This window comes from Dasypus novemcinctus, chromosome 17 (assembly GCF_030445035.2).
Source record: "Dasypus novemcinctus isolate mDasNov1 chromosome 17, mDasNov1.1.hap2, whole genome shotgun sequence".
Taxonomy (NCBI): domain Eukaryota; kingdom Metazoa; phylum Chordata; class Mammalia; order Cingulata; family Dasypodidae; genus Dasypus; species Dasypus novemcinctus.
Window position 1 is genome coordinate 55,973,334 of NC_080689.1, and position 22,204 is coordinate 55,995,537.

The 22,204-nt window shown below is 39.4% G+C and overlaps 1 long non-coding RNA gene across 1 annotated transcript; it reads left to right on the forward strand.

The window, feature by feature from the left end:
- The first annotated feature begins 510 nt into the window (after positions 1-510).
- On the forward strand, positions 511-14,246 carry LOC131273865 (uncharacterized). The gene is made up of 3 exons (XR_009181033.2): positions 511-573; positions 3,202-3,274; positions 14,119-14,246. It is a non-coding gene; the product is annotated as an uncharacterized lncRNA (long non-coding RNA).
- The last annotated feature ends 7,958 nt before the right edge of the window (positions 14,247-22,204 follow it).

Here is a 22,204-nt window from a genome sequence, read left to right on the forward strand (position 1 = left end):
TTGCAGGCCTGGCTAGTCCCAGTTCCTCATTGAGGTTTGGGTTCAGGTCTGATACATGTGGTCATTCATTCAAGGCTTAAGCTCTTCTCATGTTGATATAAGAGGCACTCTCTGTAACAAATTTTAAGGTTTTCTTTGCCTCATATCTCCTACCATCTCATTGGCAAAGTAAGTCATGTGACTGGGTCCAGAGTCAAAAGGAAGGGAAATATATTTCTAGGGAGATAGAACACCAGGAGTAAATATTTTCAAGCAACAATCAGTGTGCCACAAACTGTAATAACAGGAAAAGTTCTAAATTGTAGCCAGTGGATTAGTGAATAGTTTCTTCCCTAGGGAGCCACATAGCAGTCATAACTGATAAAGGGGCTCTTTTTTTCTGGGAGTGTACTTTTAACCAACCTTGCATCGCTAAGTGCTCAGAATTTGGAATGTTCAGTTCTGTATGTCATAGAGGGAGGTATGTAAAAGAGCTTTAAAAGTATAGCATTTAAAAAAATAGCCTGAAGTGAGTCCTAAGGGATATTTCTAAAGAGATTGCTGTTACTTCAAGCAATACAATTTATGCATCTTGTAAGACTACTATTTTGGGCTTTTTTTTTTTTAGAAAGAAAAACTAAGTTGCATTTGTGCTGTGTTTGATGACTTGGTTTCTGAAATATCAGTTTAGGTTTTGTTTATTTGACTTAGTTAACACATTCTACCTTCTAGATTTCCAGGTGTAGTTGTGGAGCAGTAGTAGAAGGAGGGGATGGGAAGGAAAAGAAGGCAAGAAAGTGTTCCTACTCACACCCTTGCTTACTTTCAGTGAAGTCTTATAAAGAAATACTGTCTTGGTGTCCACAGTTGGACTCAGCATGGATAGCTGTATTACCAAAATATGGTTACTGAAAACAGGTCATTTGTCGCAGTGTGGGCTCGCCCGGAGGGCCGCTGCAGGGGCGGTGTGGGCTCGGGCGGAGGGCTGCAACACACGGAGGGGCCTTCCGAGAAGGTGCTCCGGGGCCGGCAAGGTGCGGAGGACGCACGGTAGGAAGAAGACTACCGAGGAGACCAGGATCTGTGCGCAAGTCTGATTTATTCAGGAAGTACAGCGGTTAATATAGGGCGAAGACGGGGGAGGGGCAGGGGGCGTGGCCGGGGGGCGGCAGGCGGCTGATAGGTTCGTGCAGGGGTGCATCACTGGTTGCGGGCAGAAGACGGGGTAGCCAGGGTTCTCCGCGGCAGCGAGGCGGGGCTGTCATGGCGCGGCGGTGGCCCTCGGGGGAGAGGCGGGGTTAGGCCACCGAGGGGGAAGCGGGTGCAGCTGGGCAGAGGGGCGGGCAGTACGCCCGAACCCCAAGCGGAGGGCCTTAACGCCCGTTCCCGCCACCCGGGTCCGACTCGCACCGGCGCCTGGAGACGAGCCCACCCTTGCTGTCGCCGCGCTCCCACACAGTGCCACCCTACAGTCATTCAAGTGTTCACCAGTTGCATGTAAAGGAATGCACTTGGAAAAGGAATGTGTAGTTTTTGATTTTTGAATTTGTAGTTTTTGCTACAATAAATGAAACAGTCTGGAATCAAACATTCCTCTTCTTTACTTCTATCTTCAGGGTTAGTGAGCTGAGGGCTCCTCATTTTCTGCACTTTGGAAATAAGGCAGGGTTTCCCAAACTTGGCTGGAGTTTTCAATTACAAAGTTAGGGTTCCCATCTGAATACCTCTTAGTATCAAAGCCCTGGACCCTTTCTTAGTCTGAAATAAAACTGAGTAGGCACTGAACAGATACACCTGGACCTCCATGGTCCACTTTTTCATCACTGGTCTTCTCTAAGCGGGGGAGCCCCTTTAAGTTGCTTTAGGGTTTGGGGGAGCCGAGCCTAATCTGATATTCTAATAGTGTGTGATGTGGCAAGATCACTCTCTAAAGACCCAAGCCATCCTCCTTGTGAAGGCTTGGCCTCCCCTGGAAGTCTCACAGAGGAAGTCTCAGGAATCTGTTTCCAATTGTTTTCAACCCTTCTTTGTCCTGAAATCTTAAAACACAAACCTCAGAAATAAAGCAAGTGAGATAGATGTGAGGTGAAGAGAAGGGGGATCCCAGACAATAGAAGTCATAGACAATGACTTTTCTCTAAATGATTTTTTTCCCCATAGACCTAGAATATTCTCTAAAATGTTGTTAGGTTTAACAACACGGAAATGTTTTAATTTAATTGTGGGTTTATTCCCTCATAGCTGAAAGTGCTTTTGGGCACTGAGCTTTCCTGCTTATATACTTTGTTTCTTGTTAATGTTTCTGAATTGAATCTGGAGTTATATATTGTCAGCTGAGGGACACTGAACTTTCTTTTCTGTCTCTGAAAGCTGAAGACTGATATTTACTTTTATATTGTAAATTAATTAGAAAGCTGCATTTCTTTCTTAACCCACTAACTAAAAAGTCTTATGGTTTTATAATAATGTACTTTATATTATTTATAAAGTATTTCTTTGTACATACTCCCATTTTATGCTTATAAAATCCTTCTGAAATACTCAGAAGAGGCTTATTTTATTTTCTAGCTAGAGAAATCAAGGAGGATCAGAGTGGCTGTCTGATTTGACCTAGGGGGCTGATTGGCAAGTTAGTGATTCAGCACATGAATAGCTGCCATGATGGGGGCCACACATTATGTGCTTCACAGTGTGTTTCTGTCTAAGCCATGATTGGTCTCACGGGAACCCTGAATGATAGACGAGACAGGTATTATTACTCCCTTGTGGGAAAAGAAAGCTGGGCCCTAAGAGAAGAGGTAGTTTTTTCAAGGTCTTTGGGCTATGTACATACAGTTAAGTTCACCAGGAACCTTTGTCTTCACATCTGGATCCCCATCTTTTATGATCATTAAATAATGCTGGTGAAATATCCCTTCCTGAAAGAGAAGAAAGAAATAGAAGAAGAACAAGGACTGCTGCCACTGGGAATGAGAATTTTCTACATATTACCTACTTATTCTTTCCTGCATTCTGTTAGCATGGAGAGAGCATGTTGACTCCCATTCTTTTAGAATAATATTCTCACTTCCAATTAAATGGCAGGTTTTTATTATGATGACTTTAAATTTAGAATGTGCGTTTAAATACAAACTTTTACATTTTGTTATAATCCACATCTTTCATCTTCAGTCACCTTGTTTTCCCTTCCTCAATGCTTTTTTTTCTTTTTCTGTTTCACAGATTTAGATTCATCACCTTCACAGTTATTTAGGCAGTGGTCTTCAAAAGAGGGAGGAAAGATGATCCATCACAGGTAAGGGAACTAAGCATTGTCACAGCTAGCTAATATGTTTGGCCCATAATTTAAAAATTTATATTATTATGTTTGCTTTATAATGGATACAATATGTTAGAAGGTTAGTTTACAATATATGTTTATATACAACAAATAACATACAAGCACACACAGACATATTGAGGTTTTTTTTAATTGCTAAGCATGTGTGTTCATAAAAGTTTATAGTCCCTTAGTCTATACTGACAAAAAATAATGGGAAATATTTTAAGAAAACTTGACTAATGTAGGCTCTTTTAAGTAGTATACTCTATCAGTATGATCCTTTAGTTAGAAAACCTAAGTAGACATATTTGAAGTCTGAGGAGGATACTGGACTCAAGGAGAGAAAAAAATATCAACTGCTCTTGGAAGAAATCTCACTACCAGGGAAAAACCAGGAGTGTCTCCATAAGGAAAATGGGTCCAGAAAGACTTCTTGGGAGACTTGGAAATGCCACTGGACATTCAGAGCAAAAAGTTCAGTAGTCGAAGAAAGATATGAGGAACTTAAGAGAGAAATCAGAAAGGCCTGGGGCTAATTTTGCTGGGTTTTTCCCCCCTTCATTCATTTATTCACTACAAGTCAGATTTTGGAGCAATTAGCAAAATATCATGCAAATATTCCCAGTGTGACTACACATGAATAACTTTAATTCTGCTCAACATTTGTCTTGTTGGTACAAAATACATCTGCTATTTGCATTAACTTAATCTGTTAAGATATTGTGAACTAAACCACAGACTTCCAAAGACATTTAGGAGGCAACTTCCCTTATTTATTGGACACTTTTGACTAGTAAAATCTGCTTTTGTGATCACAGGACCCCACTCTACGAGCACCTCTTTTCCCAGTGCTCTTTCAGACAACATAGAAAGAATAATGGTGCCGCTTAAAAGGGGAAAGTTGGTTGAGCAGAAGGCATGCTTATCAGTAACAGAAGCAAATAGTGAAATAAAGAAAATGCTGTAACACATTAATGTGCACTCTGTGTGTTTGAGAAAAGGAAACGAAACAAACTCTTGTCATGTGCAAGGCAGGGTGTTATGTGCTTCACATAATTCATATCGTGTAGACCTCATGACCACTAAACAGGGTAGATTTAAGGTAGTTAAATCACATGTCCTTTCTGTAAATTAGGTTCACAGAAAATGAGGAGTGGGGCCAGTGTTTCTTTCAGTCAACAAACATTTATTGAACATCTTTTATATGCCAGGCACTGTTCTAGTTGCTATACGTAAAGAGGTAAAGAAAAAAATAAAAAAAGAAAGGTCACTGGAGTCAAGGAATTTATATTCTAGGTGGAAACCCAAACAGATGAAAGTAAAGAGACAAATAAGGAAGATGCCATCAGGTAGAGATGGAAATTACAGAGAAAATAAGACAGTATGATCTGAGAACAAGAACCTGGAAGAGTAGACAAGGTAATTATGGAGGGCTTCTCTGAGAGGTGACAGTAGCTGACACTTGAGTGTTGAGGAGCCAGTTATATAAAGAACATTCCAGGGAGAGAGAAGAGCAAGTACATAGAAGTAAGAGATGCCACTGGAGGGTTTTAAGTAAATGGTAATATGACATTTCAATTTGTGGAAGATTGCTTTGGCTACTATGTCAAGGATAAATTGTACAGGGTATGAAACAAGGATATAAGTCTGAAGGCTCTTGAGCAGTGATGGTACCTTAGACCTGAGTGGAGGCAATGGAGATGGTGAAGATTGGGCCTACTGGGGATATATTTTGCAGGTAGGACTGAGAGGACTTGCTGGTGGGTGGGATGGAAGAGGAGTAAAGGCAATAAAATAAAGAATGGTGGATCAAATTTTGCTTCTGCAATTGGTGAATTATATTGGCATTTACTCAGACTGAGAAGGCTGGGAAGGAGTTGGTTTGGAGTATGGGAGAAATCAAGAATTTTCTTTTGGGAATATTAAGTTTAAGATGCCCATAATGCATTTAAGTGACAGTATAAAATAATGGTCGAGGTCCTGAACTCTGGAGCCTTCACCATTTACCAGTTTTTTACCATGGGGCAGTCAATTGAGCTCTCTTTCTTTAAGTTCTCTCATCTATAGAATGAGGATAACATGGCTTCACTCACAGGGTTATTGTGAAGATCAAAAAAGGTAATACATACAAAAAATAAAATTGTCTATCTTATACTAGTTATCTGTCTACAAATATTATTCAAGTGGATGTGTCTAGTGTTTGAATCTAGATCTGAGTGACACCCAGGCACATGCTCATTATGTACAAATCTCAAAGGAAGGGAAAAGCCTTCAAAGGCTATTTCCAATGAGATCCTGGTCTGTCCTCACAGGAGCACTCCTTACTGGTTCCCTGGTTCCAAATTACACTGTGGCCAAGGCCCGTCTAAACTCACTAAACTTCAGAACCGCATGTCATTCCCTTGACCTACAGCCTTCACAGGGTCCCCTTTGTCTATAGGGCAAAACGTTTAAGCACCTTCACTTGGCACTTAGTGAATAACCTCCATGAACTGATACTCTATTTTTTGGCCTTACCTTCTCATGGTACTTTCATTTACCCAAATTAATTTTCTTGTTGTAGCAATGATATGCTATCTACTTTTCATATCCTCATGGCCATTTATTAATTCATTTATTTTATAGATGCCTGTTATGTGTTAACATTATGCTAAAAGTTTGAGCAATTAAAGAATAAATTATATATCCATTCTTCCCTTGAGATACTCTTGATCTAATGGCAAAGACATATGCAAAGCCCAATTTAAAATACAACATATTACAGCAGAAACCTTATAGATACAAGGTGAGAAGTCTCATAGGAGGAGTTTGGCATAGGGATAAAGGTAATGGAGTGACCACTTGCAAGAAGAAACAGGGATTGGGATAAAGAAAAGAGAATGGGTATTCCAGCTGAGAAATCAGCCTGCACAATAGCAGGGAGTCATGACAGCTATGGCATATTTGGGGACTTAGTCTTCCTTTTTCATACCAATCTGTCACCTAGGAGTGTGACCCCTTCTTCATTTTACTGCCACCACTCTAGTCTCACTGCAACCTAAGATCTCTTAAGTTCAGAGTGGTGTGATTGAAAGCATGGACTTTAGAGTCAGCCTAAATGGGCTATGATCTTGGCTCTACCACTTTATATCTACTTGACTTTGGGTGAGCTTTTTATCCTCCCTAAGACTTGGTTTCTTCATGTATAAAGTGGAGATAATGAAAGAACCTACTTTTAGTGGTTTTGGGAGAACTGAATGAGGTAATGCATGCAAGTCACTTAGCATGGTGCTTTTTTTGAATAACTGCTCCTTATGTATTTCTATTCCCTACCCTTCAGGCTCAGCACAACACCTAGGTGTAACATGTACCATGATACAGCTGTTCAGTACATTAAAACATGAGGACATGAATGAATTAATACATGAATAAATATGGCGTTATTAGTTTCCTGACCTCCTATTCTCAACCCATGGATAAGCTGTTAATTGCTTTTAGTAAATGACAAACTATAGAAACATAGTTTCCTCTTAGAGCAAGACTTTTTAACATTTTACAATTAAATTAATTAATTATTTTTTAACCTCTAAATCCTTACTCCTGGGAAATGTCCACTTTGAGGTAATTTATTACCCCAGTAGAGATCAGGTTATCAGCTTTTAGAAGATTACGATTCAGCAGGGAACCTGTTCAAGTTCATTTTGAGACAGTTTCCTCTGAGGTTTCATTACAAGGAAGACACTTTTAATTCCTTGTTAACAGAAGTGTGAATATTCCAAATTCACTCTTCAGTCTCTCTCTGACTCATTCCTCTTCTATAACCCTGTGATCTGTGTCACTTTATTAGCTGGAACCCAAGGGATTTTGCTGATAATTCACAAAACAAATAAATCTGCTCCTTGGCCCCACTTCCCCAATTAGTATCCCGATTTATCCAGGATCATTTTCTTCTTTTCCTTTGGCTCTGATTCTCTAAGCAATGATATGTGACTGGAGCAGAAACCCTGCTTCATCCACAGCAAGTGCTGCTCATGTAGTTTCCTGGAGGAGTTCTCCAACTTCAGGCAGCCCAGTGGGCCACACCTCCTCTTGTTCTCTTGACACTGGAGATAACCTTTGTAGACTGCCATTTAGCACAAGAATCATTTGGGTTTATTTCTTATGATATGATGTGGCAAGTATAAGAACATTGTATTATGCTCGAGTGGTTGCAGTTTACTGGCAACAGATACCAAACAAATGTATGAAAGTAGAACAGAGGGCATGACTGCATTCATAATTAGAGATGCAAATTAACATTTTTGAAATGAGGTCTTATTTCCTTAGCTGATTTCTCTCTTTTTTTGAACAAAGAGGCATCATATAGAATGAATTTATAATTACATAAAATATACATTTACATGTGTGTATATATACATATATACATATGTGTACACACATTATTGTATCCATGTATGCATTGTATACCTGTTCTTAGTTATTTCTTTTGAAGATTTGCAATATTTCATGTTGAAATTTCATAGGTACTTAATTTGGGTGCAGCACTTTTAAGTTTTATTTTATCACACCCTTACATGTGTTACACAGGTGATTAAGGCCATATGAGTTGATCTGCTATTTATGTATTAGATAGTGATTGAGACTGTAAGAGTTGAAAGAAGGGAGACTTTAATTTGGGCGACAGTTTTAGGCGAGGCTTTAGAGAGCGGGTGCCTGTCTCAAGGCTGAGGGATGGAGAAAATTTGACACAGAACAGAAAGGATTTTGCAGTTAGTGGGGTAAGTAAAACCACGAGGGGGACTAGGACTAATTTATGGACACGGGAAAGCAGAATGGTTTCCTGTGGTGGGATTTCAAGATGAACTCCAAGGATTCACACTCTTTGTAATCCCCTCTCTTTGAGTGTGAATAAGACTTGTGAATGTGATGGGATATCACTCCTATAATGATATAATATTGTATGACGAAGATAAAGATGTACTTAAGGTCCCTAATCAGTGAACTTCGAGCTAATAAAAGGGAAGATTATTCTGGGTGACCTAACCAGGTGAGCCTTTAGAAGAGAGATACCTTTCTGCTAACCTGGAAGAACTCAATCAGCCATTTGTAAATGGCCTATGGGGAAGCACTCTCTCTTGGAGCCGAGGGCCTCAGGTCCATGACCATAAATGAAATTGACTCTATCAACAACCTGAATGAGCTTAGGAGAGGACCCCGATCTTCAAATAAGACCCTAACCTTGGCCAGTACCTTGAATGCAGCCTTTTCAGACCCTGAGCAGAATGCCAGCCTATGGAACATGTGAGATAACAAAATTGTGTTTCAAGCTGCTAGCTTTGTCATAATTTGTTACATAGCAACAGCAAAATAATACACCCCTCGTCAGCATACTGTTTCAAGTTAAAGCCTGTTGAGAGACAAGGATACAAAAGGTAGTGAGAGGTCTAATTAGCTAAGATTTAGAATGTTAGATTTGATGGGAGTGTACTAGTGATTAAAGGCTTGGGTATGTTGGGTAAAAAAATATTATTGGTTTTTCTTACAGTACCTATGTGTCCTTTGGGGGAATTTTTTCTACATTTTCTTGACCCCAGGACCCAGGCTGAAGAGCACTTCTTTTGTGGCATTGCTGATAGCCACAGCAGAAGACACAAAGGAGAGCTTACCAAATTGCACAAAAGCATTTATGACTTCTGCTCACAAATGCCCCATTTCACTTTCAGTCACATTTCCCTGGCCAAAGCAAGTGTCACAGACACACCTAACTTAAAGGGTACAAAGGATGAACCAGAAATATTTGGTCAACTGTGTTAGCCAGTATGCAATAGTCATTTAGGTTCTTGAGCCAGAAAGTGATCTGATGACAGTCCTACCCTCCTAATTTATGTTCAAGCACCTTAATTTTCATTCCAAATTCTGAAAAGATATGTAAGTGGTCACTTTGTAACCATACAAAAATACAACTTATTGATGCCTGACATTAAATAGAACTGTGGACAACCTTAGGGAACAGGTGTCCTTTCTTGTGTTAACATCATGGTTCTCCTGTTCCAGTATTCTTACTGCAAGTGAAATGGATTTTGAACCCTTGCTTATACAGGAATTTCCATTTTCCTGCTTCTTCTGTACCTCCATATACTCCTTAACATCTCTCATGAGAGTCAGTTTGCTAGTGAATTTAAGGTTAGACAGAGAAGGTGTCAAAGTGAGATTTTGAGAGGTAGTCTAATCAAAATTGTTACACCATGTCTCAGAAAAGGGTGTAAGACTTGAAAGGTATGAAAGCTTTCCCAGGAAAAAAAAAACAGTGGTATATATGCCCATTAGTAATAATATTATACAGTTTTAAAAATTTCAAGGCACTTTCATCTCTCCGATGGCTAATATAGGGAGGACAATTATTATTTTCCCATTTGTGCTTAATGAAAATGTGAGGCATAGAGGATGTATAACTTGCTTCTCCTCTTTCTCTCCCTGTCGTATCAAACTGATATCTTCAGAAAGAATTTGCTTCTCTGAGGATTATCTGTTTCCTAAGCTTTAAAGTGAAATGGAATCATGCTCCTTTTGTAAATTATTTATGGCATAAACCAAGATGTTATAGAGATTAGTGTGAAATGGTAAATTTAAAAACAAGGAATTATCATTATGTTGGTAGTTGGGAGGGCCCAGCATGGAGGGGGGAGCCAGGAAAGGAAGAGGACAGTGAGAAAATGAGTGAAGTAAAAGGAGTGTGTCAAGCCTGTGCATGTGTGGATGGAAGAAGAGCTAGAGCAGAAGACTTTTCCCACAAGTAGCTAGAGACATAGGAGAAATTAGAGAGAAGGCATCATGCAATTCAAAGGAGAGAGTTCCCAAAGAAGGAAGGGTAAAGTATCAAACTCCACAGAGAAGACAGCTGGGAAAGAAGGAAGCTGAAGTGTTCCATGAGTGTGGTATCTTAACTCCACTGCTGACTCTAGCAAGAACTCTGTTAGTAGAGGAGGGAATGGAAGCTAGATTGCTGTGTGACACAGACCACTTTCCAAGAAACTGTAAAGGGTGACAGATATCTTTAGAAATACAATCTCAAGAGACTTCTTTTTAAAATTGTTAATATGGGAGGAATCTGCAGGTCAAAATATTCACGGAAAGGGTTAGTTGAAAGGGAAAGTCTCAATGCACAGTGGAGAGATGGAACTCTTGCAAGTTTCCTGCAGAGGCAGAATCTCAAGTGGGAGCATTAGTCCCCAGCAGTAGGAGGAAGTGCTCATCCTTAAGCAGGAGGGGAGGAGGGAAGAATGGGCTCTGTGCAGTTGAGGTATGGTGGGGCTAGACGGCAGGCCCATTCACTTGTAGAGACCTCAGTTTGCTCTATAACCTCTGAGGAAACTTATCTTCAGGGATAAGACAATAGAGAAGACCTGGATCACATGAAGTTTTACAAAAAGTGCTGCTGTCACTATACTAGCTTGCCAGGGCTTCCATAACAAAGTACCAGAGACTGGGTGGTTTATAGCAACAGAAATTCTCTCACAGTTCTGGAGGCCAGAAGTCTGAAATCAAGCTGTCAGCCAGGCTGGCTCCTTCCAGAAGTTCTGAGGGAAGTTCTGAGGGAAATATCTGTTCCATGCCTTTCTGGTGGCATGTTTCTCATGGTTGCCAGCAATCCTTGGCATTCTTTGGCTTGCAGCCACATCACTCCAATCTCTGCCTTCAGCATCACATGACATTTCCCAGTCTGTCTCTCTGTGTCTCTGTTTTCTTTTTTTTTTTTTAAGATTTATTTATTTATTTATTTCTCTCCCCCACCCCCACCCCCACCCTGGTTGTCTGTTCTCTGTGTCTGTTTGCTGTGTCTTCTTTGTCTACTTCTGTTGTTGTCAGCGGCATGGGAATCTGTGTTTCTTTTTGTTGCATCATCTTGTTGTGTCAGCTCTCTGTGTGGGCGGCACCATTCCTGGACAGGCTGCTCTTTCTTTCACGCTGGGCAGCTCTCCTTACTGGGTGCACTCCTTGCTCGTGGGGCTCCCCTATGTGGGGGACACCCCTGCATGGCAGGGCACTCCTTGCATGCATTAGCACTGCGCATGGGCCAGCTCCACACAGGTCAAGAAGGCCCGGGGTTTGAACCGTGGACCTCCCATGTGGTAGGATGCCCTAACCACTGGGCCAAGTCCACCACCTCTGTTTTCTTTTCTTATGAAAACACCAGTCATTGGGTTTAGGGCCTTCCCTAATCCAGTGTTACCTCTTCTTAACTAATTACATCTGTGAAGATGCTATGCTAAATAAGGTCACATTCTGAGGTTCTGGGTAGACAAGAATGTTGGGGAAACTGTTCAACTCTGTATAGTACCATTTTGGAGAAGTCAGGCAGCATGGGAAGATTTTCCAGAACTCTGTCCTATTTTTGGATAGGCAGCAGGGAGGGGGGCTCTGACCCTCAGGGATTTGCTTTGTGTCAGTTCTCCCTACACACATCTTCAGCCAGTCTTGAAATGCCCTGTAGGGAAAAAGGTAAGAGGGGACTAGAATTCCTCTTGTCTGAATGGAGCATGGCTTTGGATGGAGGAACTGGTCCTATGACTTTCATGAGTGTTGTCAGGACATGAATATAAAATGTGTAAGTTGACCTTACTTATCTCTGGACATCTAAATTATGATGAATACACTTTTGATGTCTCGTGATATTTGCATCTGTAAGAAAGTTATTGTGCATTCGTGAGGAAGAATCCTCTTCTTTTTTGAAACTTGTGAACATTTGGTGGTTCACTTTTAGTGCTTTTTCTTTTTGAGAAATGTGTTTTATGTTTGGAGAATTTGCCATTTGCTCTAGGAAAAAGTGTCTCATAAAAGACATTAGTTTTCCCAGCCCCCCCACCCCCAGCTGTTGTCAGTAGAAATGGAGGAGGAGTTGTCATCTACATGGGTTAGGTTGATGTACCAATCTCTTTCTTTCTTTTCTGGGGTTTTAAAGGAATCTTCCATGATTGGCTGAGCATGAGGAATCCCCCAGTGACAGCTCTATTAAGAAAGAAAGACAATAAAGACAATCTAATATGCAGTCAGTCAATGAAGATTTTTGTCTGGAATAAATTTAGCGCATCTCATAAATTTTTTATGGTTGCTACCTTTCAGATGCTTAGAATACTATCATCTAGCCCAACATTTCTCTGTTCTTGTTTCTTATCCTTGTCTGAAAAAAAAAAAACACTTTTAAGGTGTTTTTTGTATCTATTTTATGCTCTTAACAGAGTTGTTTAAATGACTGCTTTTACCCTTTCTACATGTTGTTGTTCTTTTCTTTTGGGATTTAATTAAATCCTTCCACAAAAATCTGACAATTAGTGGGTTTTGCAATGGAATTTGTGATTTGTATTTGTACTTGGCTTCAATAGATAAACCAGCCCAACAGGTCCTTCAAAGCATAAGGTTTAGTGCTTTTGTATTGAAATGGAAGAAAAATAAAATGTAGATAGAGAGAAAACAATTGATGATTCCTATTTAATAGTCAGAAAGTGACCATAAACCTAGCCTGCAACAACTATAAAGTCACTTAAAAATTTACCCTAGAAGTGAAAAGAAAACAAAACTAAACAAAATAAAGCCAGCTTAGGTTTCTACGTAACTCTTTTGTGCTGAGTTCTTTGTAGATATTACTCACCAGCCTCTTTTTCCTCTCTAGTCTTCATTAATGTTCCTTCCTCCCTTCCTCCCTCCCTCCTTTTCCACTTCCCTTTCTCTCTCCCTTCACCTTCCTTCCTTTTTATCTCTTTCTCCCTTCCCTTCCCTTTCTCTCATCCCACTTGCTCCCATTCTCCCTCCTTTCACTCCATCCACCCTCGGCCTCCCACCCCCTCACCTCCCCACCCCCCCACCCCCCACAATGTGATTTGGGAAGGATGAGTGTGAGTCCATAAGGAAGCAAGGGTTCTGCTTGCTGCAGGGCAAATATGTATGTGTCAGGTAAAAATATATTCACATTTTTCCACGTGGATGGTGCTTGATGAGCCCAGTTTAATGTTCCTTGGGTCTGATGACTTGTGAGACTCTACAGCATATTTTATTATTTAATGGAAAAGAGAGTGTATCCTAACAGTGAGGTACCCATGACATCCCATCCTGCCTAATACCCCTCTTATAGAAAGATAAATTGTTTTCTTCATTTTATGAAAGAAGAAAGGGAGGTGGTAAAAGAAATCTGAATTAATCTAGAATTTCCCTTTGAAAATCTCTTCCCTAAATCTTTGTAATGCTACAATTTCTGCTAGCAAAGTCCCCTTTTATGGCAAGGAAAGAACAGTGAGAAGATAATGTGCTTAAAAATTTTTTTCTCCTTCTGGAGAGACAAACATTGGGATCATGGAATTATAACTGTTTGTGGTTTTACCATCACTACTGCAGCCTCAACCAGAAGGAATCATGTATGCTAGGATTTGAGATTCATTTTTCTCATAACTATTTTTAAATATATATTTCAGAAAATATTCTATTGGGGAATACAAATCCTAAACCAACCTCTGTGCTAGAGGAGGGAAAGTTCAGCAGAGTCTCTGAGAGCAGGAATCACAGAGAAAGTAGCTGTGAGGAACAGGGTCTGGCAGCTTAACTTTGGTGTTCACTTATCTCCAAATAATGGAAAACACTAGGGAGAGGATCTAGACTTGGCATTTTATTCTGGGAACAGAGAGAGTTGACAAAAAAAAGTATTTCTCTGGGAGTCAGAAATTGTGGGCTTTCCTTACAGCACCACCATTTCCTCATAGTGTTATCTTGGGCAAGCTAAGCTACTTAATCTTACTACATCTCTGTTCTGTAAAATGTGGGTTATCATGCTTATCCTGCCTGTCTTATAGGAGGTATGCAAGAGAGAGTGCAACAGGATGGAGGAATAAAATATGGATTAGAGTGAACTTACTGGTATCTAACAATGGAAGAAACTGTAGCATTGATCTGGAGAAAGTGGCCAAGTGCTGAGGGCAGGGAGAGGGAAGCAGGTAAGAGATGTGGGGGCATTTTCGGGACTTGGAGATATCCTAAATGATATTTCAGGGAGAGATACTAGGCATTATATATCCTGCCATAACCCACTGAATGTACTGGGGGAGATTATAAACTACCATGTAAACTATAATCCATGAAGTTCAGCAGTGCTCCAAAATGTATTCACCAAATAAAATGAATGTGCCACAATGATGAGGGAGGCTGTTGATGTGGGAGGAGTGGGGGAATGGGGTGTGGGATATGTGGGACCTTCTTATATTTTTTAACGTAACATTTTTTTGTGATTTATGTATCTTAAAAAAAAGGACAATTTAATTAAAAATATATATATAAAGAGGGAGTGCAGAGAACATGGCTACTTTATGTCTATATTTAAAAGCATTTAGTAAAATGAACAAGACAATGACTGAATGCTTTCTCTGTGCCTAGCCCTGTGCTAAGTTCCCTGGGGAATGGCAAGAGCTGTAGATTAGGGGCCAACAGCCTAATTCAAAACCAAGAATAAATAGTGATGGTGTTATTTCTTGGCAGGCCTGTCCTAGTAAGTAATAGGCAGATATATGATTTAATAACTAGCTCCCAAACTCCCAACTGGTTATATGGGCTGCTGGGAAATTGCAATAAAGGACAAGGAGTAGCCATATTCCATTGTTTCTGAGACACACTATCTCTCCTTCCCACCCCACACACTTTTAAAACATCTGTAAAACCGGAATGCCTCTAATTGTTGGTGGTTTATATTTTAGAGGCAGCTCTTTTTTTCTTAATGGTACACAAAATCATGGTGCATCTTATAATTTATTAAGTCTCAAGTTCAATAAAATGCTGTACAAGAAGAGTAACACCATGCCAGTGATATCCAACACCAAGAAATCCAACATTGAGAAGAGGAGTTTTAACCAAGTGTTACCCGAATTTCTCAACTCAAAACAATTTACCAACAAAAGAATTCTATGAAATAGGAAAGAGGAAGCATGTCATATCAGTGTCTTCATCAAGACTATTTGATTTTGACTTTCAAAGTATCCAAATGTTTGATTCCTTATAGAAACCAGTTGACTTCTACAATTTTTTCAATTCTTGAAATCAGAATCTTCTCTGTCTAGGAGTGAAAAAAAATTGAGATAAGAGATTTGGTCAGACACAAAGGGAAACTATACATTTTGGATCCACTTTTATATGAGAATTGCTTTCAACTCCAGGAAGTCAGTTTTAAGTCAAAATGGTAATACTTCCTTTATTTTTTTTTTTTGGCTAACGTACCCCACTTTCTTCTTTATGTTGTATACACTGTGTTTGCATAGTCACATTAGAGACACTATCCCTTGGGACTCAAAGGGAGGCTGCAGTACACAGTGGAAGGAAATGTGGGAAGGAGGTTGTTCAAATCAATTGGACCTTATTATTTTAAAATACTCACTTAGTTTTGAATTGGGTTATCGCTGTAGGGCCATGGTATATGGTAGCCTCCTCAGTGCACCCCATTGTCTAGTCTGATTCCCATTAATTTCTGGCTTTGGGGTTATAGTCTCCTTCCTGGCTTTTTTCTTTTGATGTTTGTGCCTTGACCTCTTTGGCTGTGGCCCTGAACTGTCCTGACTTCCATCCTGACTTCTCCCTCCTGCTTGTTCCAGCAGATGAATCAAGCCCTTCCATTCTGTCAGCTCTGTAACTCTATCACTCCTTGGCATCTTTCTCAGGCTAGTTGATTTCTTTTCTCTGCTGTCAGTTAAGAATCAGACACTTTATGGATTCAAACATGATCTTTACCAGTTAGTTTTTTTTATCATTTCCTCAGTTGTCCGATGGAATAATAATAAAAATGCTCACCTCATACTGCTGTTGTGTTCTTTAAATGTGCATGTGGATTTTAAATACTCAGAACAGTGACTAGTACTTAGTTAGCACTCAACACATTGAATTATTCTTAGTCTTCTTACTAGTAGTGGTAGTTGAGGTCATTGCCATCATAGTGATAGACATGCAAGAAATATTTGGGGACCGACAGGGGTTTTTAACATTACTAGCTTTGGTTTGTAATAACATACCTAGGCTCTTTGAAAAGCCCAGTAACCCTTCTCAAGATTTGCTAAAGAATTAAGTCCTAAAGCTCTAATGCTACCATTGCATGTGATGAATTATTTCCTTTGCATCTCAAATCACTAGCTAAGAACCTTTCTTGAGATAATTGAGAAGAGAACCACTGAAGTCATTTTCTGTGGGGTTTAATTCTCTCTCCAGGAACCCTGGTAAGGAAAAGCTGATGAAGAATATATTTCCATAATTCACAAAGGTGTTTGTTTTTGAAAGCTATTTGATTTAGAAAAATGAGTGTGACTCAAAAGGGAATGAAGCTCATACATGAATACCAAATATAACATGCTTGCAAAGTGTTCTGAAGACACTATCTCCAAGAGGATTTTTTCTGTTGTTTATAGTTATACTCTGTAGACCTGATCCTGAAACCTATTTCCCAACTAATAATTTTCATTTTTACATTATTGAGCCTGAACGCTGACCATAGACTTTTCTTGCAGGTGGTGCTAAATAAGAATGTTGATGCATTTATTTTGGAATCCATTAGGGAATGCTGTCCAGAGTTTTAGCCAATTTTGCTGTTGCTGCACATTTCTTATTAAAAATTTTAAAAAAATGCTTTTGGTTGACATTCAAAAAGACAAAGGACAGATATCTGGAATAATACCATGACATCTCATTTTCCCTTTCATGTGCCATTTCATGACAAGCAAAACATTGGTAGGAGACATGGGAAGACTACCAAAGTCATTTGAATTGTGAAGGCCACAAAACACAAGGGTTCATAAATAGTGCTGGGTATTCTGTACTGTGTTGGAGGCATTTAGATCATAATTGCCACTTATACTGAAAGAGAAGGTGGCTGGGTCACTTTCTCTTTGGCAACATCTGGACCTAAGGAGTTGAAATGAACAGAGTGATGAAATCGGAAGGAAATTGGATAAATTAATTTTCTCCAAATGATTCATGTGGTTAAAGAAGGAGGAATAAGGAGAGGAGGAAGAAGAGAAGGAGGAGGAGGAGGGAAAGGAGGAGGAAGAGGAGCAGGAGGTTTACTAGAACTCAGATTGTACTACTTGGCTATAATGCATTAGTGATTGGAAATAAAAAGTTATTTCCTGTCATCTTTTTGGAAGCTGTGAAATATCAGTGGATTTTCAAGCTTCTTGAAATATTCTCTGACTGTACTATCACAGACTCATTTTGATTCAGGGCAGTTACAAGAAGAGTGAACATCAGTTGGTCTGTTAGCAAGAAAGGTAGCACCATTACATTCACAATAAGCCCCAAATTCACATCACCAATGCATTCTATCACACAGTAGGCTAATGCAGCATCACAATGACTGTTGTAGCCATACCTTAATTGTGTCTAGAAACTGGCAGTTATTCCACCTTCCACAACCTTGTATTTAGTCTCTTTCAATGGACATTAATATTTAGGAAATGAGCTAAATGAACATTATTTTCATAGAAATGTTCAGCTATTTATAGCTTATATTAAAGGGACATTTAGAGTTTTCTGTAGAGATTTATCTCCACTTTAAAGATTAAAAATGAAATAAGCCATGGAAAGAAGAGAGAAAAAGCAAGACTGGAATGGCAGATCAGAAGAATTCCATTTACAACATTTTTTTTTAAAGATTTATTTATTTATTTATTTATTTCTCTCCCCTTCCCCCCACCCCAGTTGTCTGTTCTCTGTGTCTATTCACTGCGTGTTCTTCTTTGTCCACTTCTGTTGGTGTCAGTGGCACGGGAATCTGTGTTTCTTTTTGTTGCATCATCTTGTTGTGTCAGCTCTCCATGTGTGCGGCGCCATTCTTGGGCAGGCTGCACTTTCTTTTGCGCTGGGCAGGTTTGATGATGTATATATATGCATGTATGTATATATGTGTGTATACACGCACACACAAAGACATACACAAAATTCCTGGTAAATTTTTAAAATAGGCTTCAAAAGAAAACGTTTTCTAATTAAAAAATTTTTTTTTTATTGCTAGGCATCATATCCTCCAGCTTCTTCTGTACCTTTCCCATCCCCATCTACAGAGCAGCAATTATATATTCTGGGCAAAACCTTGGAACAAATAACACACCAGTATTATGTGCTGTTTGAAGATCCATAGGCTTGAAAATATCTCCTTGAAGGCATCCTAAAATAGGGGAACTCAGTGTGAAGATACTTCAGAGTGCCTCCAATAAATGAAGTTATTCCCTTGTAATCTAAGCAGAGTTAAGGAGGGATGAATGGTATGCTGTCATAGGAGGCAAAAATTGAGGGGAGAAACTAATGATAACTTGAATACAAACCAGTAGCATTGGGCTTGGGGCTGACATTTCTTTGCCTTGACCTTCAATGTGTTATGAGATGTCCTGTGCATCCTGTTTTGAGAACCAGATGAAAGCCTTGATGGCTGGTTGGGTTTAACAGTATCCAAGTAGGTGTCTTCTTTCTGGATGTAGCTAAACCCTGGGTGTGACAGACTTTGTACCATTAGCCTCTATCCTAAGGGTTTGGCTAGAAAGTTAGCCTTATAGTGATCCCTGAAAACTGCACTCATAAGCTTTTGGGAGACTTCTAATGAGAACCATATAATAACACTAAAGACAGATCTGAATGAACATGCCATGCCAGTTGACTGCTTTTGTGCTTACTGGATTGGGTATAAAATTTATTAATTGAGTTGGGGCTGCCTTCACAGCTAGCCTCTTACAAAAACTTGGTTGTAGCCCCTATTTAAATAAAATGGAAGATAAAAGTCGTTTCAAAAGTATGATGAAATGATTATGTTATTGAAATGCTAATTTAGGAATGGCATCTGTCTAAAATATGGTTCTGCCTAAGATATGGCAGCCTTGTGAGTACCTACACTTCTGAAATACATGCCCATTGAAAGCTCCTTTCCTCGAATGTTGTGTTTGTGCATGAGTGCAAGTGCATATCTTAAAATTTGATAAGCCCTTCTGTGAGTGTTGATCTTGGCATTTTTCTACCAAGGAGATTTCTCTGTGGTCACTTTGAAACATATTTTAAAATTATCATTGGATGAACACATACCCTCTCTTTATCAAATAGCACTGCATGCTTGACAAGACTTGGAACCTTCAAGAAAAGGGTCCTTGGCTCAGTGGCTCTGATCATGAATCAGTAATTTGCTTAACTAGAGCATTCACCTAAGGCAGGGGTTCTTAGCCTTTTTTGTTCCACAGATCCCTTTGCCTATCAGGTGAAATGAATACTACTATAATTTATTTATTGCATGTATTAATAAGTGAAGGAAATGCTAGATTTCAGCTAGAGGTCAAAGAAAATAAGGATAATAAGGATTTTTTCAATTCAAGCTCCCGGACATCCTGAAATCTTTCCATGGACCCCTGGTTAAGAACTGCTTACCTAAGGCAAGAAAAAGAAAGAACCAGGTTAGTGGAGAGGCTATTTTCATAGAACTTTAATCTGGATATCCCTCAGGTGAAATGACTGTCCAAGCACCTCAGTTAATCTCAGCCAAATGATAAGCCTTTTGGGAACAGAGCAGTACCTGAAGCACTGTTGTCACTGTGGATAAACAAATGGAAAATAACTGAACTGTAGGCTCTTTGCACAGCAATGAAGATAGAAAAGTAAATGAATTTTGAAACAAACCAAAGCCATTAATTGTTTACACGCAGCATGTGATAAAAATGTACAACAAATCTGTCGTTGTATGTGACATCTGAGAGAGAACTCATCAGGGCTTGAGTTTGTGTGTAAATAATATAACCACAAAAAACTGTCAATATAACACTAAATCGTAGGGAATATTTTATTCTATTCAAGTTTCTCCATCCATTAGCACAATTGCTAAAAGGTACCATTTCACCTCTGGAGTAATTAAACTTTCCTTTTGATAATTATAAATATGGAGGTTGCCGAAACATAATACCTGGGAAGTAAAAAAGATCCAAAGAGAAATGGGAAAAAAACAAAACAAGACAGAAATGACAGAGATGAAAAATACCACATTGGAACTTGCAACCCCAGGCTTAGCAAGGGCTTTCAGGTCATTCATCTTGCCTTTGATTTGTCTGCCTTTTCACTTCAAATAGGTTTACAGGTTTTTAGCTGAAACCAATTAAAGAGAGCCAATTGGCTGGGTTAGCACTTGTGGTGTTTATGGCGCGTTGTATTGATTTATGCCGCTCAGCAGCTATAGTGAAAAGCAAACTAGAGGAAGAGGAAGGGAAACCTCAGATGAGGGAGCATTACAGTGCACAGGATTATTTCGAGGATGGCAACGAATGATGCCATAAAAGAAAACTGTTGAGTATGCAAGATTGGGCAATGAGGAGGGTTTCTTTCTTTCTTTTTTTTTAAAAAGACAAAACAATGTCTACAGTTTAGTAACAAATACTTATACCACATACATAGTATCATTTGACAATACAAGTCCCTTTCATTTGAAAGAGAAAAATGACTGCAGAGAATGGGAACACACTTGCTGGTTGTTGTTATAGCTCCTTTAGCATTGCATTAACATTCTGGTCAAAGCCCTAATTTGGCAGGTCCAAGGAATTGTATGGAAGTTGTCAAGTGGTAAGACAAAAAGAGTTTTTTTTTTTTTTTTTTTTTTAAGGACTTGCAATAGAAATAGCCAGTCTTTATCCTGGCATGGCCAGAATATTGAGTGGGGGAATCTGGAGAATGGGAAGCCTTGGGTATTGTGATGGTCAGGCTAATGTGTCAACTCAGCCAGGTAATTGTGCTCAGTTGTTTGGTCAAGCAAGCACTGGGCTATTTGTAATACTAGGGCATTTATGGACTTTAGTCACCAGTGATTTTACTGCATCAGTAGCTGATTACATCTACATCAATCAGGGAGATTGCTGTCAGCAATGAGTGACACTTTATCCAGTCAGTTGAATGCCTTAAAAGGGGAAGTGATTTCAGCATTCAGAGAGAATTTCCCAGCTTTGGACAGCCAATATCTCCTGGAAATTCCTCAAGGACCTTCATTGGACTTTCATCAGAACTCCTGGTTTGCAGCCTGCCTGTGGAACCGGACTTGTGCTTCCCTGTGGTCATGAGAGAGACTCTTCGAAAATCACATAGTATTGACAGATATCTCCTGTTGATTCTGTTTCCCTAGAGAACCCTGACTAATACAGGTATGAACCCCCAAAATGAGGACAGTGGTTTAGAAACACAACCTTTGTGGTTACTTCCTGTCTTCCAATTGAATGGCTGTTCCAAAACTCTTGGTCTTGAGAACTTGTTGGCCAGGAGTAGAAGGTGAACACAGCGTTGATAAGACTAAATGACTCTACTTTGGGGGTGGGGTAACTGTAATCTTTTTGTTTATAGCCACCTATAGCTCAGGCTTATGAAATTCAGGAAAGGTAACCAAAAGCTCTTTGACATGTCTTTTAGATTTTTGGAGACTAAACACTTTGAAAAAATAAATGTCAAAGCAAGTAAATGACTAGTTTGGTTCAGAAAATAAATCAGGGTGGATTTTTGTGTAAGACTTCTATGAGTTAGTGTTAAACTTCATAAGGACAGATGAATCAGGTGCAACCTTGAATATTTGTAATAATAATAATTATGATGATGCTAATATTCTTACCTTGCCTTTGTTTCATAATTTATCCTTTTTTTTAAAGTGCCATAAAATGAATGACTCTTTGATTATCAAGAGTCCTGTCCATTTCTAAGGTAAGGCATCATTGTCCTCATAAGAAAGATGAAATAGCCTCAGGAAGATTAAGGGATTTATTGTAGCAACTGATAAGGAGAAGGGAAAAGGAACTAACAATTTTTGAAGACTTAGGACTCACCGATCTTGGACTAGATACATATATGTGTTGTGCTTCCAATGCAGGAATCAACATCCCTCTTATACAGGAAGGGAGGCTGGGCTCA